Source organism: Camelus dromedarius, chromosome 35, assembly GCF_036321535.1.
Source record: "Camelus dromedarius isolate mCamDro1 chromosome 35, mCamDro1.pat, whole genome shotgun sequence".
Lineage (NCBI taxonomy): Eukaryota > Metazoa > Chordata > Mammalia > Artiodactyla > Camelidae > Camelus > Camelus dromedarius.
This window is the reverse complement of record NC_087470.1, coordinates 493,425-510,551: the sequence shown is the minus strand read 5'-3', so window position 1 is coordinate 510,551 and position 17,127 is coordinate 493,425. Positions and strand designations below refer to the sequence as shown.

Here is a 17,127-nt window from a genome sequence, read left to right as displayed (position 1 = left end):
AATTACTGAGCACTTCACAAGCTTAGGAATTCCAACTTCTAGAAGATAACTTTGCAGTTAGTTTAAAATACAAAACTGTCAAGTTTTGAAAGACTTGATCATCTGCTAAATCATCCAAATATCAAAGAGACCCAATTTGCCTTCTCTGTAGAATGTAATTTCCCATGATGTCAAAGCAGACCCTAAGAAGTACTGGATCCAAGACTCGTGTTTATCACTAGCTATTATCGTTTTTAAACAAGTAAACAGATTCAGAAAGGTATGTCCCAACATTTATTCTTATTGAAATAGCATATGTATTCAATTGTCTATACAGAAAATAGGTCCCATGATGGTGTTTAAGAGCTATTTTGTGTATTGCAATATTTATTTTTAAGTGAAGACAAGGAGGGTGGGTATTACTCAGTTGTAGAGCACTTGCTTACCATGCACAATGTGCTGGCTTTAATCCCCAGTAATCCACCCCCCCAAAATGTGCTTATTTAAAAATAAGAAAAAAGTTATAAAAAAATGGAGACTAAAAACCACTGCAATGTAGAAGCCAGAACTATAATAAAAAACATGTGTTTCTATCAAATACTGACTATATGTCAAACACAGGGACAACCACAAATCACCCCTGACAACTATCACGTGTGGTTCTCAGCAACCCTTCTAAGTAGACACGGGTGAGAAGCCCAGCACTGCGGATGAGGAGACGGAGCTCGGAGGAGCCGGGGACGCTGACCGTCCTGCTCCCCGTGACACCACGTCAGCCCAGGACAAGTGCTGACAGAGCTGCAGTGAGGGGACATGCAGCTGCGTGGAAACTTCGGGAGCTGGGAGTCCCAGAAAACACGAAAAATTGTTCAGTGAAAAACCAGCTCAAATATATTACACTGTGTCACATTCTTTAAACAGGGAACATTACTGAGACTTTTTGATGCCTCCGTGTCCTTTATGCCATCATCAGTTATTTGCCCTCACAGCATGACCAGTGATGATCTGGACCCCTTATGAAGTACACTCAGATGGCAGAGCTTTTAAAGCTGTTTTATGAAGTTTGTAAGACTCTGTCTATGCCTCACACAGGCAGTCATCCATCACTTCTCACCGGTGTGGACGTACCACCTGAAATCACTCCTTTCTGCTTTTTAAAATCCCTTCATCTAATCCAGAATTTTCAACAGCAAAGAATCAGCTCAACCACAGACAGTGAACAGCTTTTCACCAAATGGACTTGAACAGCCCATCGGACTACCTGGAAGCCCTTTTCTTTTATTAAACCCACTTCCGGGTACTTCATCATTTTCTGATTGGTGGACTTGGCCACTGACTGGCCTACTCAGAGAGCTCCCAGCCTCACATCCGGGGATGGGAGAGGGCCCTGCTCTTGGGAGAAATCAGTGAGGAAGGCGGACATCCTCCAGTCAGGACTGCAAGTGTAGAAGTGCCACAACGTGCTCAGAAATTATACCGTCAGCACCCCTGGGCTCCCATGGACTGGTTTCACATTAACCAAACTCACGAGACACTGATGCAAGAAAACCAGAAACTTAACTTATTACTGTAACAGAATATGTGAAACTATGAACCAGACTGAAATATCAGAGTTCAACCATGAGTACAGTTTCTCCTCCACGGCCTAATCCCTGGCAGGCAGTAACATGGCAACCATGGACAGAAGCAGAGCAGGAAGGGTTTCTAGATTAACTCAATGGACTAAATTTCTGTTATACCAACAGATCTACTGCCTGGAAAACAATTAACGCTAATCACGGTGCACTCTTCGTGGACAGTGGCTGAGACACGACTGTGAGCACCTGTGTAACTCTCCTTTCCCTGTCCTTATTGGGCAAACTGATGCACAGAGGTACAGAGATCCAGGGATGCAGATACCTCTAAACACCCAAAGCCCATCCCTGGGAGCCTCAAAACCAGACAGCCAGGGTTTAAATACCAGCTCTGCCACTTACTAGCTCTGTGACCTTGGCCAACTTACCCTCTGTGTGCCTCAGTTTCCACACTGTAAAACTGGGATAAAAATCAAACATTCCTTACTCGATTGTTGAGAAGATTGAAGGATTCATTTCTGTAAAACTCTCAGAAAAGAATGTAGCACATTATTGGTGCTCAACAAATGTCAACTTAATATTAAAGTGATTTACAAGTCTCCTTTCTAATCATCTTCTGTGTTTCCTGGCTAGAGTAAGTCCCAAAGAAAATCCTTATTTCTCCTTTTATAAACTCTTGGGGAGCACCCTTCTGTTCCATACCACCACCTGTTTAAACTGAGGGAGGGGATTCCTCCTCCCCACTCCTCTTGGCCACGGAGAGTGCTTCTCCACACCACAGACCCATGGCCCACAGCTAGCCTTTATCACACTAACAGAGTGAGGTGTGAGTCCGGAGAGACAAGCAGGGTATGTGAAACCGTTCCTTTCCTTCCAGTGCTGGCCACACTTGGGAAGCACCCGGGATGCTCAGCTCCATGGCAGGACAGCCCTGTGCATGATGGGGCAGGTCCTCTCAAGGGAAGGCTCGCTGTGGCCCAGAGCTACCTGGGACAGGGTGAGTCTCTACTTCTGGGACACAGTATAATGACACGCATTTTCCCACAGCCCTGAAGTTCATGGAGAACGTGGCTTCATCAGTAAAAATGAAGACATATATCGCCTGCTTACTCTTTTCTGTCATCTCTCAGTTGGCTGCTGGAGACAACATGTGTATAAGTATTGGATCCCATTAAGCCCCAACATATTTGAAGTAACAAAAAATTCTGTGGCTTAACGTTGGTTCAGGGCAACTGTGTAACAGTTCTGACTTTGCTGATGCTAAATTATGGGTATAGGAACTATCGAACCTCCTCAAATATCTTTCATCATAAAACCAGCTTTCCTTATTTTCCTGTTTCTTAGTAATTGCCAAAGACTATCAAATGATGGCTTCTCACAAAACAGTAGCTAAAGTTTATGAGCCCTCTTGACATACCCACTGTGGTAAACACTTTACATAATTTCTAATTCTCACAATTCTACAAAGCAGATATGAGCATCCCCATCTCACAGACGAGGGAAATGTCAGAACGAACTGACTTAGGCTCACGTGGCTCAGTGGCAGCGTGTGCACGCAAACCCAAGTCAAAAAATTACACCCCTTCCTATATGTACAAAATCTCCTACCACTAATTAACACACAGCGGCGGGGTCAATACTCAGGGAACCCAGTACACTTTTCAGCTTTAAGGTGCTCCAGAGGCCGCTTCTAGCTGTTTTATAAATTCCCGGCTCACTGGTTTCTAGCACTGGAAGAAAAGTCCGATTTTGCCATTGTTTGCACAGCAAGTCTGAGATGTTCACAGCGAGATGACAGAATAAAACTAAGATATAAGCAGAATAATTTTTCCAGGTAGACAGACATAATGTAGACTGTGCTATTCTGAAGCATTAAGCAAAGAAATCAAAATAAAATAACGTTGTTTAAGCTTTCTTTAACAAATAGGAAAATTAAGAAGGTAAGAAGGTGCAACAGCGCCACCTATGGCTAAAAAGACCTTCCAGGTTGCCGGGAAACATGCAACACAAAATTGCCTGTAGGATCAGAAACGAGAATCAGATAACTAAAAGCTTCTGTAGCACATACTGCACTTTGTTTCAGGGTAAGGGAGGGGTATTCAATATTTAATCTGTTATTGCTAATACTCCTGAATATAAACAAAAGTCATAGGCTTATGGAAACTCATCTTAGAGGAGGAAAGAAACCAGTCCAGCCTCTTCAGTTTACAGGAGGGGAGACTGAGACCTGGGATATGTCCTCCTGGCAATCGGCAGCAAAGCTCTCCTAGGCCTCATGTCTTGCACTGTAGCAAAAACCAACAGATCTTTACTAGGCCTATATTCATAAAAGTAACGTCTGTATTTTTCCAAAAGTAGGTAATCTAAGTATCTTGCAAAATACTTCTCAAAGAGCCAGGAAATCGTAAAAGTTTGTTGAAATACAAAAACATTTATTTACATATTAAAACAGCATGAGATTTATTCTATTAAAAAAGTTACATGTCAAATCAATGTTTTGATATTTTAAACCTGTTAAAAGTGCAAGAAAAAAAATCAAAATTTTCTTTAATCACAAAAGAGAGAAGATTATTCCCTGAAAATGATAAATGTGGATTTTTTTAAACTTAATGGATCTGGTCAGAATCCACGAATTTAAATGTCTGAGTGGATGTTACACGGTAACATGAATTCTCAGTTGTAACAATACACATTCTGTGTAAATAATCTTCAAGGTCGTCTGCTTAAGGCAATTTAACTAATCCCTGTCTCAATAGAATGATACAGATTTCATTAAAACTTCATAGTGCACTAAAAAAAATAAATGAATCCTTGTTACTTTAAGCCATATTCATATATATCATATATATACATATTGAATATGCATCAGAAATAAGCCACCCCCTTTAGTATTCAGAGTTGATCCTTCTAAAATACCTGTCATCGTGACAGCACATTTTTATTAAGCACCTTTTGGGTGCTTTGTATACAAGGCGTCTAACTCTCACAGACAAGGAAAACGATATTACTCAAATTTCACAAATGAGGAAATGTACTTAAGCCATAAAAACAACTTACCTATTCATCATCAGGAAAGAAAAGAGTAATGATTTTACTTACAATATTCACTGACAATCTTTTCTTCCATACTAAGACTACATAAAACCAATTCAGTCTTTCTAAGTATTTCTGTCAATAAGGGCCACTAGAGAAAAGCAAGTAACATCACTAGCAATGGTTGGACTTTCAAAGCCCACTTCTCTTTTGCACTATAATTTTTTTTAATGTTTTGTTTTTAGTGCTCACAGAGCACTAAAATTAAAAAAAAATTAACTTTTTAACTCATTGCCTGAGAAAGCAACATTTGTGAAAATGTACAATTTTGATTTATGCCACTCTGTCTCACATTCTCACTGGTGTCTCTCCTTTGAAGTCCTCATCAGGCTGAGATCACTAAAATTGGCCATTTATGGAGTCACAGGAGTTCGGGAAACCACTCAACGGGAGGCTGATTAGAGGAGCAATTAAAAATGCATCCTGTGCAGCCAGGGTTCCAGCACTGAGCTAGCCACTGCCAGCTGTGTGTAATTTGGGACAAGCTGCTCCATCTCTCAATCCCTCAGCTGCAAAAAAGGAGACACTGATACCTACCGTCAAACACCTGCTATGAAGTAAAACATGAGGAAAGCATTTTAGCCTTAGGTAGGTGTCCACTCAGAGCGAGTTTGGTCATTATGATGATGAGGATGGGTGTTAATAAATTAAGCTAGACCAGAAAGTAGAAATCACCATAAAGGAGAAACATTTAAATCAATGAGAATTTCCTTTTGGATGGATTGCAGAATATTCTATTGATTTTTTTAATAAACCAAGATTTGTCCATTAATAATAGATTTACAGGTTCATGGACAAGTCTCCAGAAAAAGAATTAGAGGCCTCTAACCTCTGAATACTAAGAAAGTAAAGTTTAGAAAGAATTATGGGGGAGATTTTACCTCATTTGGGAGAGTATGTGCTTAGCATGTATGCGGCCCTCAGTTCAGTCCCCAGTAACTCCATTTAAAAACTTTTTTTTTTAAGAAATGGAGAATTAAAGCAAAAAGATGGAGGAATACAGAATTATTTTAGAGACTCAACTCAGACTTTTGATGGGGAATAAAACATCCATTTCTCAGAGGAAATCTTGAAAACTATGTAAAGTGGATCTGAGATGTCTTGTCTTTTAACATTATTCAAGAATTCATATTAACAAGTCTTAAAACTACCTGATAACCCACAGTGGTGATAGTGATCATAACAGCTGCCAACACGGATCGAGCTCCGGCTAGGAATGCTCTGTTCTGACATCTCTGCCCCTGAGGCCTCACCAGGCTGAGAGCACTAACTTCGGTCATTCATGAGCATCTCGTGTAAATCCTCAATTTGTGCTTCTCACTCCCCCCTCACCAGGCCCTCTGAGGGAAGCACTGTTATCATCTTCCCCACCTGCAGTTAAGGCCACAAAGGCACAGAGACTAAACCCAATCCAGGTCACACTGGCATTAAAGGACGTCTGTATTTCTGCTGTTTTACTTTTTACAAAGGAATCTGAGATATCAATTCAAGGGAGACTGTTAAATAATAAAGTCTGTCTGGTCTCCACTTCAAAGAGCAGATACTATAAATTCCTGATGTAGGATGAGGCTGCTGCCACAAACTGACTCAGCTTGAAATTAATATCCAAGATGAAGCAGCGAATACACGTAAATATTCACGATTGTCAACTCTGCTCATGGGTCTGGGCCCTTCACTGCCTGAACGGGGGTGAAATCCCCACCCCTGTCAGGGATGGAAGCGCGGCTCTTCCAGTTCGCACCTAGGATTCACGGGCTGTTTCCCCCCACAGACTGTCGTCAACGATTAAAAAGCTCTCAAGATTTTTACACCAGGCAAAACTGAAAGACATTTCTGCAGATGGAGCACTTTCTCAGGCTTAAGCCTTTTTTGCCTACACTCAGCAAGGGGGAGAAAACAAACATGACTCTGCAAAGTCTCTGAGCCTCACCACTCACAGGAGTAGAACGGCCTCAGCACAAGATGACTGTTCACATTGCAGGGTGAGAACAAAATAAAGCCGCCCCAACCACAGGCACTCCCAGAGACAGCGCTCAGCAGTCTTCTGCACACTCACGGTTGTGCAGCCCTCACCACCATCTATTTCCAGAACACTCCATCATCCCAGAAGAAACCCCCTGTCACTATCAGTCATTCCCTAATCCCCCTCCACCCAGCCCCTTGCAACCATCACCTGCTCTCTGCCTCTGCATTTGCCTATTCTGCGCATTTCAGATCACTGAAGTCAACAATATGTGGCCGTTTATGTCTGGTTCCTTTCACTTAACGTGCTGTTATCAAGGCTTGTCCATGTTGAAGTGGTATCAGCATCTCTCTCTCTTTTTTTTTTTGAAAACGTTAAAGTTTATTAGAAGGTGGTAAGTACTATCAAAAAGAGTAAAGTGGAGCATAAGGGGTGGGGATTCAAAGGGAAAAGGGCAGGTTGAGTAATCAGGGTGAACTTCCCAGAACAGGTGGCCTTTTTCATCTTCCCCTTTATTTTTTTTTCCTTTTTATTCACCCTTACGTATGAATAATGTTCCACTACATGGAGATACTACATTCAGTTCATCCATTCAGCAGCTATGTATGGACAACGTCCAGAAGAATGAGTGTAAGAGGTGACTAGCAGGGATGGCATTTAAGCAAAGGGCAAGATGTACTTTTAAAAAAAAGCCAACAAACAGAAGCACAAGGAAATTCAGTCCGTTTCTGAGCAAAGTGCATGCTTGCTTCGGCAGGACTACCGTGCAGGGCTGGGGAGGATATTGGCAGGAATCACGGGGAGGGAGTCACCTGAGAAGAATCCCCACCGAAATCAGCTCAGCCAATTCTCCTCCCTCATGTTTCTAGGTTTCTCTTATTTCATGTAATAGCACTTTAACTACACAGATGATCATCTGCATCAGACCACCTTACCTCAAAGCCACAGAAAATCATTCACTGACCGGAGCAGCTCCAGGAAAAAACTGTGATGGACCAGGGAGTCCTGCAGCATCCCAGCCTGCAGGCACAAACCCCACATGTGCCTTGGTGATGTCCGGAAAATAAAATGCATGGAAATATCTCACTGCTGGTGCACGACATCTGCCCCCAAATTGCCCCAAAATCATGCTGGCAAAGCACTACTCAACCCTTTCACTACAAAGAAAAAAAAAAGCTAAGAAGGCAAATTTAGGCTCTGCCATTGAAAACCAGCAACCATAACTGCCAGTATCTGAGCTGGAATGGTCCTGACTTCAAAAACCACTGCGCACTTACTTTTCAAATGGGAAAGCATATATGCATTCCACGTAGATGATATTACAGTAGGATTTTTATTTTCGAAATTTCCAGTTCAACATTAGCACAAGAAAGATTATGTTTCAGCTTTTAAAAAACTCAATTATCTTCCACTTTCTTAATTTTGAACCTATTATTATTTTATAAATGGAGCTATGCTGCATATTATAAACCAAGTGTTTGGCTTCTGCAAACAAAACCTTTATGACCTCACTATTTCAGAGCAAACTTTAATGATGTTTTGAGAGGTGGGGCCTGGGGCGCTCACTAACAACTCTTTAAATACTGACAAGGATGTGCTATTAAGTAATGCAAGGGCTCTAAGTCCACATTAACTAGGAAACCAAAGAAATTACACCAAAGCCTTACTTTATCATTTTTAAATATTCCTATTTTTTGAATATTAAAGTTCTTAAAAGATATGATTTTTTTGAGAAAGACAACAGCTGTATTAAATTTCCTCTCACCAAGAAAGCAATCTTTATCAAGAGTAAAAACCCCTATGGAAATTCAAAAGACAGGACGTTTCTAGCTAAGTGAACATGCAGATCTGAACACAAACATAAATCCTATCAGATCTCACTCAAACGAGCTCAATAAAAGTCCTGGGCTACCCTGGAACTTAGCTCTTCTCTTCCAAATGTTGGCTGAGCTAAGATCATCACACAAGGCAGGGAAGAAGAGAAGAGGAAAGTCCACCTGGTGGCCTCCATCTGTTTTCTTCAAGCCAAAAGGCGCCACAAGGGCGGCCAAGCTAACAAGCCCTCCCCATAAGGAAATCCGGCATCCACACTGCCCCTGCAGTCCCCAAGCAGCCCCGACTCCCCTCTCCCACTTGTGGCCTCCCAGCCTGTGATTGGTCTTCTAATGTCACTCCCCAGTTGGTGGCACCCTCCCCCTCTTCCCCGCTACACACACACACACACACACACACACACACCCACACACACACGTGGAGCCAAGGCAGCCTTCCCAAAGCATAAATTTGATTACATCACCCCACTTCAAACCCTTCAGAGGCTCCCTGGTAGAGTTCTAGCCCCACCCCTGACCCTGCTTGCCCATCCTCACCTCAGTACCCAGGTCCCCAGTGACCTCAGGGGCCCCCTGACCTGCCCCTACTTCCCACTTGCATCCAGGCTCATTTTGACTGTTTCTCAAGGAAGCCTTCCCTCCCTCCAACCTCCGCAATTTGTTCCTCTGTTCCTAGAACATTCTAGACTAATTCAACTTCTGACACTGCTAAGCTCCCAAGGAGCATTTTGCTTACTAATGTGGGTCCAACCTCTCTCCCCTAGACACTCAGAAGTGTGTGTGTTATGAATAAATGAATGATGGGGTGGGTCTCAAAGGGACAGCCAGACCTGCTCTCGCCCATCCCGATCTTTCTTACTGTAGGATATCAGAAGCAAAACCAGAATTACCTTTCCTGATGGTCACTTCCTGCTGACACCATTCACTGCCTCCTGTGTCAGTTCTAGTAAAACCCAAGCTCTTCCAAAGGCCTCCACCCCAGGCCCTCTCCAGTGTCCTCCCCAGCAGGGGCACCCACCAACCTGGACCACACATGGCACTCTCCCCGAGTCCCCACTGTACAAGCCTCCAGGCCTCTACGTGTGCTGCTCTGCCACATGAGCCACAGTCTTCACGCTTTCTACTGGCTGACCCTTGCTCTATATTCACAACTGAATGTAGAGCCCATTTCTTCCAGGAAGTCCTCTTTGATAATATCCTTTAGGTCTTGGCAGGGCTCCCTCTATAGCAGCACTGCATGGTGACCAACTGGGTGTTTGCTTGCTCCTTTGGGACCACGACCTATTGGGGGCCACGTGGGAAGGAGTGAGAGATTACAACAGGGGTGGGAGAAGCAAAAAGCAAAAATCACAGCTGAAGTCCCAAATTCAAGGATTCTTTCTCAGAAAAAGAATAAAATATTTCAAATGTGTGCAATTTGGCCACTATTTTTGTGGCTTGTGGAAAGCAAGGGCTTGGTGTTCTAGTCCAAAACCCAGGTTACAAGCAAAGAAATGTATATATTCATATCCAAAGGAAACGAGAGCTGCTCAACAACAGTTTGCAGTCAGAATTGAAAGGAATTTTGATAAAGGCAATCTCTCTCTCTCTCTTCTTTCTTTTCTGGCATCATATAATTTTAGAAGTATTTGCATGACTAAGAGATGGCTACAGCCCGTGATTCTGCACTGGAGAGTTTGGGCTGAGGAAGCCCAGATTACATTCACTGTGTAAATGCAATCACACCAACACAAAGACAGGCGCCCTGGTGGTGGAGCTGATGTTCCAAAGCAGGCAACCTTATGCAATAAGAAAACTCTAAAAAAAAGTAAGAAATTCAATGTTCTGTACTCAATTTCATTAGCTTTATGGGCCATTAACTGATAGTATATCTTGTCTAATGAAACCCAAAAATAAATTGTGAACGTTGATTTTCTTCATCTGACTGTTTTATGCTAAATTTGGATATCAAACCCACAATCCATACAGACAACTCAGGCCTATGCTGCAGCACAGCTACATCCCGTAGAAGAAAGTCTATCAAGGGAGAACTGGAGAGTTTCCCTTCAGAAGCTGCTAAATCTGGTTTTGCACCTGTACGTCATTTGCAACCACGTCATCGTCAAAGGAGTAAGACCTTACCTCTGTGGGGCGTAAAGCACTGCGGTGCTACCGAACCATCAAAGAACACTGAGCTTTGTGAATCAGTCCTGAGGCACTTAAATCGTACTTTTTCTGAAAGGCCCCAAAACTGACCCACTTCACCATTTCACGTACAACAGAGAGGTACCGGAATTAGCAGAGAAAACACACCCTTGAAGTCTGACAAGACCCTGCTTGAATCCTGTTACAGCATTTACTACACTCTAAACGGACTAATACCTTAACCCCTCTGAGAAGGCTTGCCAATACGCAAAAGGGGGCTGCCACCGCCCACCTGGGAGGCATGGATGTGAATGCAACATGCAAGTAGGGCGGCAGACTGGTACCTGACACGGGGCCTGGCTAGTTTCCCTCTGCTGCCCTTGTCCCCCTTTAAACTTGTGCTGTTTCCCCGGTACCAAACGCCCGGAATAGACTGCCCGAATATTCTGTGTATCCCTGGATACATGCCTTACCCTTAGGAGGCCAGAAAAACAACTGCCTCCTCCCCAGTCACTATCAATATTCTTAAGAGTCTGGATTTTTTTAACCTCTATTTTGCAGGGAGAATATTCCAGAATTTTTCAAGCACCATTCTCCAGGTAGGCTTCTCTCCCAGCGCCCATCCCTTCTCACCTCAGATCCTCTGTCTGCCTTCTGTTCATTGGAACGCGAGTCAGGAATAGCGGGGATTCCCTAGGCCTCCTTCCCTCAATGACAGGTTAGTGTGACTACCTTCAACCCACTACTCCAACTCCAGCTTCGAAGGAGTCTACCCTCCGGACCCTGCAGACTCTGCAACTTCCCAAGACACACACGTGGCCACGACCCTCCCTTCAAATTTCTTCCTGGCTGGCCCTGCCCACCCCCCGGCCCCTTAAGGATAAATGACATTGCCCTGAAAATCCTAAACGCCGCTGACTGACACACCAAAGCTGCATGGTCTGGGCTTTCCTTCAACCCAGGCACAGCCCTGCCCCCCCTCAGCCTCAGTCTGCACCTCTCAAGATGAGCTAATTCACATGCAAGGCTGTGAACACCAGCTAAGAATGACGACTCCCAACGTGTATCTCTAGTCTGGCTCCTTCACATCAGACCCAGGCTCATAGACCCGAGTGACTCTATGAAGTCCTAACTTGGATGAAAAATGGCATCTTAAAAATGCCTCATGTCCACCATTTACTCTGGAATTAAATTTCTGGCAGGTACCTCCCATGCTCCCCATTTTAGTAACAGACCCAGCACTCACCTAGGTGTTTGAAGTCACATTCAATTTCCCCTGTTCCCTCCCTCCAGCCCTGGCCTGTAATATTAGTCCTGTCATTTCCGGCGCTAAGCCCATCTCAAGTCTGGTTCTGCAGGGACCACGGCCGGATCCCCACAAGCTCACAGCAAGGTGCACTGAGTCACAGTCCTCCGAAGGGTGCTCCCTGGAAGGGGAGGCATCTCCTGCCGCCGGTCACCTCAGAAGGCACTGGATTCTCACAAAGGAGGCCCAGGAGAAGGGACTCAAGGTTCTCCCGTGATCTGAGCTTTGAAGGTCCCGAGGTCTGGGGGAGCTCCTAATAAGCAGACACACTTGCCAGTGAGCAGATGAGGATGGGGGAACCCAGGCAAGGCTGTTCTCACTCCGACCCCTGGGCAATCGGGAGCCACGGGAAAGGCCTGTGTCCAGGGCACAGCCCACCAATCACAGATCCCAGCCTGCATTTGCCAACCCGGACAGCCTAGACTCCTTCTACTTGCTACACTTACTTCTTTTCTGTTCCCCCCGAGAATGTGGTGGACTCTTTCAGATATTATGGCCTGTCTCAAGCGAGACCAAGTCAGTGAAGGATGAAGTGTCTACATTTGGACCAGAGCATGAAAGGAGAAAGAAGGCCTCATGGCCAGCATGACGGTGGTGGCCAAACCCTTCCCCCGGGTGAGATGAACCAGGGTGGGGGTGAGAATCCAAGGTCCTAGGTCGGTCAAAGCATCTCCCTTCACAGCTGACTGGGGTGTTGGTGTCTCACTACCGCAAACTAACGACACGGCCGTCAGTGGGGGACGTCAGCTGCAACAGAGTCAGCTCTTTACTGCCAACATGGGTTAAAAGTAAAGGCCGGTGCAGGGAGGCGTGCACGGCTGCTTAAGCAAACCACAGACCCGGCTCTGAATGCCCACTGGCTGAAGCAGAGAGGAAGCTACGGTTCCCGTTAGCAGTCCCTGGGTCCACCAGATCCAAGTGAGCCAGCTACTTAGCAGAAGGCCACATTTTCCTGATTCTCAGAGAAACCAGTGTCATAAAGGGAACAAAAGAGTGACATGGATTTTAGACCCATTTCTGCTCCTTTATGAAGGCAACGTAAAATAAATGGGATGGGGAAGGCAAAAGCAAAAGAAAACTGCTTCCTCCAACAGTGCCCCTTGTGGGCTGCTAACCCCACCAGCTGGCCACGTCCTCCCCACTGACCGCCGGCCCAGAAGCCCAGTCAGATTCATTACACAGCGACGGCCAGGAACCGCGTGCGAGTAAAAGCCAGAATCAAACAAGGTACTGCAGACTTTGACTTTCCAATTGAAAATACCCATGAAAAACTTCCCTCAGAAGCCACCTAAATCAATTCGCATCTCACTTCCTCAAAACACACAAACAAGCAAAATTAATAATGGCTCACTTGTCACCAATATAAGGAGGACCAAACAGGCTCCTCCAAGCAAGGATTTTAACAGATATCAAACACCAGTGTGTGATGTGTTAACAAAGCAAAAATTCCAAAATTTTAGAAAATAATAGGATGACTAGGATAATAAATGGATCAAGGCAGCTGTTAAGTTTTTGCTTTTTAAAGCGATGGAGGCAGCACGAAGTGAAATGTAGGTATTTCCGATGCAGGGTGTGCACAACCCACCTTTTCAGACCCAACAGCATGCTCACAGGGTGGTACGAGAGTAAAAGGAAAAGAGGAACAAGCAAAAGTTAGAAATACACAACAACCAAAATAATTTTGACAGCATGAATATAAGAATTTACGTGAGTGTGATGAGGCTAGAGATGGGGGAGAGTGAGATCCACCCTCACCTCCTGCTCCGGGGAAGCCAGGGGCCTGAGGGGAGCATCACTGCCATGGGAACCCCAACGTCGTCAGCGCCCCAAACCAAAACTCCACCTACATGCACCTCGACAGCTTTTGATCTACAATACTTGGTCTCATTTCAGGCTTGACAGTTTTGCTCACTCCCACCAAGAGTAGCAGGAGAGAATTAGGCTCTGCTCCTGCAACAAAGCATTGTTTTAAGAGTTGGGTGACTATGGAATAAAAGCAACAATGGAGTAAAAGTGATGGGAGGAGAACGTGTTTGACCGGAGCTCACTGGCTGCGTTATCTCACTGACGTTCAGATGCAAGCCAAGCGCTTCTGGTACCAGAACAGACAGATCCAACAGGAGGGAGGTTTAATGTGCTGCTGTATTTTGATGCCCAGAGCTGTGCCTGGTAGACGAGGTTCTGGGTAAACAATGGTGACAGTGTCAATCACTATGCACTAAGCACACTGTCCTGAAACTAGCTCCTCCGCCAAATCCCGAGGACAGACTTCAAAAGGCAAAAACAAGCTGGCAATTTCCGGTGGGCCCACAGACTCATAGCCAAGCAGTTGCTGAGCAAAAATGTCACCAGTGCCTCCTATGACAAAAGAGGAGGCACTGGCCAGGGGGCTGGAGCAGGGTTCCAGGCTTCCACCGCTCACCCACCAGTCTGTCCAGGGGGAGAAGGTGGTCCCTGCTGACGCTGCAGCGCTGTGCGCACGAGCAGCCCCACCTTAGTGCATCACCGATGTACCTCTCTCGCCTAATGCCTGGGGGCTCAGCAGGAGGTGACAGGTGAGGTGAACAGAGCCAGCCTGGTAGTGGCCAGGTGCTGGCAGCTGTGCCCTCAGCAGTGCCTAGGACCCTAAACGTGACACCTCATCCTCAAGGAGCAGAAGGGAGTTAGGTGTGTAGATCACAGAGCCCTGCAAGGACAAGTACACATCATGGCCACAACATGTCTCGCCATTTCCTTAAGCCATAGAGGCATGTCCGGGGAGGAACTGAAAATTCATCCAGAGCCCGCCAGGCACCACACGCAGGTGGGACTCTGGTCCCCTGTGCCTTTCACTCGCAGGGCTGGCCGGGACATTCTTTTTGTCAGTTCTCTGGTGTCTTCTCCTCTAACTTACCAAAACCCAGAAAGTATGGTCTGACCTTAGATAAGTCCAAGAATTACGGAGCCTCCACTCTACAGCGGGCCCGGTAGGATGTGCAAGGACCACCAAATGTCACCTATGAGACCACTTTGCGTGCTCTCCAGTGCAGGGAGAGCAGACTCAGGGCCCGAGGCCCGAGGCCAGAGGACACAGCTTCCCTCGCTCTCCTCAGCAAAGGGGGACCACCTCTCAGCAAAGGCATCTCGCCCTCTTCTGCCCGAGGGATGGCACGATGGCCACACAGGGAAGCAGAGCAGAGGGTGGCGGAGGGGGCAGATGGCCCAGAAGAGCTCGTCTGCAATTCCGGGGCAAAGTGGGGCCACTGACTTAATCACAGGGACAAAGTAAGAATGAACTTTTCCATACTCTGTCCCATACTCCTTGACACGCCTTCCCCTGCCTAAGGAGCTCCTTTGGAAATCCCTGGCAGTGTTTCTGATGTCCTACCTGGCATGCTGGCTGTCAGGCAGGAAGAACAGCCTGGGAGGCAGGAGACATGGGCTCCAGCCCCAGCTCAGCTAGTGCCTCGATCTGCTGGGTCTAGGGATTCAGCCCCTAACCTATACATGAAATGGACGAGACTGTCCCAGGACAACGGGAATGCAATGAGAGTCACACAAAGAAAGTTTTCCAGTTGCCACATTTAAAAAAGTAGAAAACAAACACTTTAAAGTGATTCTAAGAACAGATCTAATTTAATGTAATATGTATTATAGTATCATTTTGACATGTAGTAAATATAGACATTATCAAGTTAGTTTACATTCTTTTTTCTAGACAAGTCTCAGTGTCTGATGTCCATTTGACCTTCTGCACGTCTCAGCTTAGACCAACCTCCTCCCCAGCACTCCCAGCCTCTTTGGCTGTGGCTACCCTATTGGACAGCAACTCCAGGGGTCCCACCAGGGGTCTTGGTTGGAAAGGGGGAGTAAGTATCCAAACTAACCCTAAATGGATCTCTCTGAACTAAAGATGAATTCATTTTTAAAACTATGAAAACAATCAGGCTGCATCTCCCTCCCCCCTTGGCTGCAAGACAGCTCCCCTTCTTGCTGATTCCTTTCTGGATGTAGGAAAGCAACCCAGGCACACAGCCAGGGTGGCCAGGACTCCACATAGGCTTACCTGCTGTCTGTGTCCAGTCCCACCAAGTCCTTATTCTCAAATGGGATGCAGAGGAGGGGGATCTTGTCCCCAAAATTGTTGGTGGCCCTGTCTAGGTGCTCAGACTTGAGCACGATGAAGAGCGACTCGATGAAGTCCTTGATCCTCTTCTCCACCATCCCACAGTCCTCGTAGCTGGGGTACAAGGCCACATCAGTGCGCAGCTGCTCGGCGAGCTTGCCCTTCAGCACAAAGACGAAGAGCCACGAATCGTCCTGCATGTTGCCACACATCTCCTCTGCACAGGGATCTCCTCGATCTGCAGCCAGTCCTTGGCCAAGCGGTCAGTGATGGTGACGAGGCCCGTGACCCTTCGGTGGGTCTTGAAGTCTACCCACTCGTTCTTGTGTGGGTAGTGGTACCTGTAGCAGATACAGAATGACTGCTGGAAGCCGCACAGCCTGACCTGGCTCACTGAGGATATCTGTTTATAGATGCATAAGAGATTCTCCTCCAAGATAATCCCCACGTGCTGGACCACCATGGGGAGAGTCTGGTGGTCCTCAGCACACTGCATGTAGTCAGCAATGCTCATGTTGCAGGCTGTGCCAAGAGGGGAGAGGAGACTGAGGTACACACTATGCTGTGGACTGCAGTCCCCTCTGGGATGCGGTGACCTGCGTGTACCAGCCAGAAGTCAATGGAAGCCCAAGCAAACCTGGGGGTACAGTCTGTCCTCAGAGTCTGCACATGGCTACCATAGCTAGGATCACATTATCCTGCTCTTTCTTCCAGCCCCTGCAAAAAAGGGTCATTTCTTGTTTTCTGTTTCCAACATCTAGCCAGGCCCTGATGCTCAAAAATCCTGAATAAATGAATGAACAAAGGAACTGCTTCACACCCCTCAGCAGAATATAATGAAAAGAACCACAGTGGGATCGAAAGATCTGGATTTCAACTCCAATTTACTTGAACTACTATGCTGCAAAATAATGGATAAGAAAACTCGCCCTGGGGAGGAGGGTACAGTTCAGGGGTAGAGCACATACTTAGCATGCACGAGGTCCTGGGTTCAATCCCAAGTATCTCCAATAAAAAAAGAAACAAAAAATAAACTTAATTACCCCATAAAAATTAATTAAAAATTAAAAAGAAAAAACATTGCAATTAACACAACATTCTAAACTTGACTATACTTCAATTAAAAACAAAACAAAACAAAAAACAAACCT

At 45.7% G+C, this 17,127-nt stretch overlaps 1 pseudogene; it reads right to left on the bottom strand.

Annotated features, from left to right (window-relative positions):
* The window catches only part of LOC135319938 (trafficking protein particle complex subunit 9-like), a 51,601-nt pseudogene extending 34,815 nt beyond the window's left edge, over positions 1-16,786 (bottom strand).
* Positions 16,787-17,127: the final 341 nt, after the last annotated feature.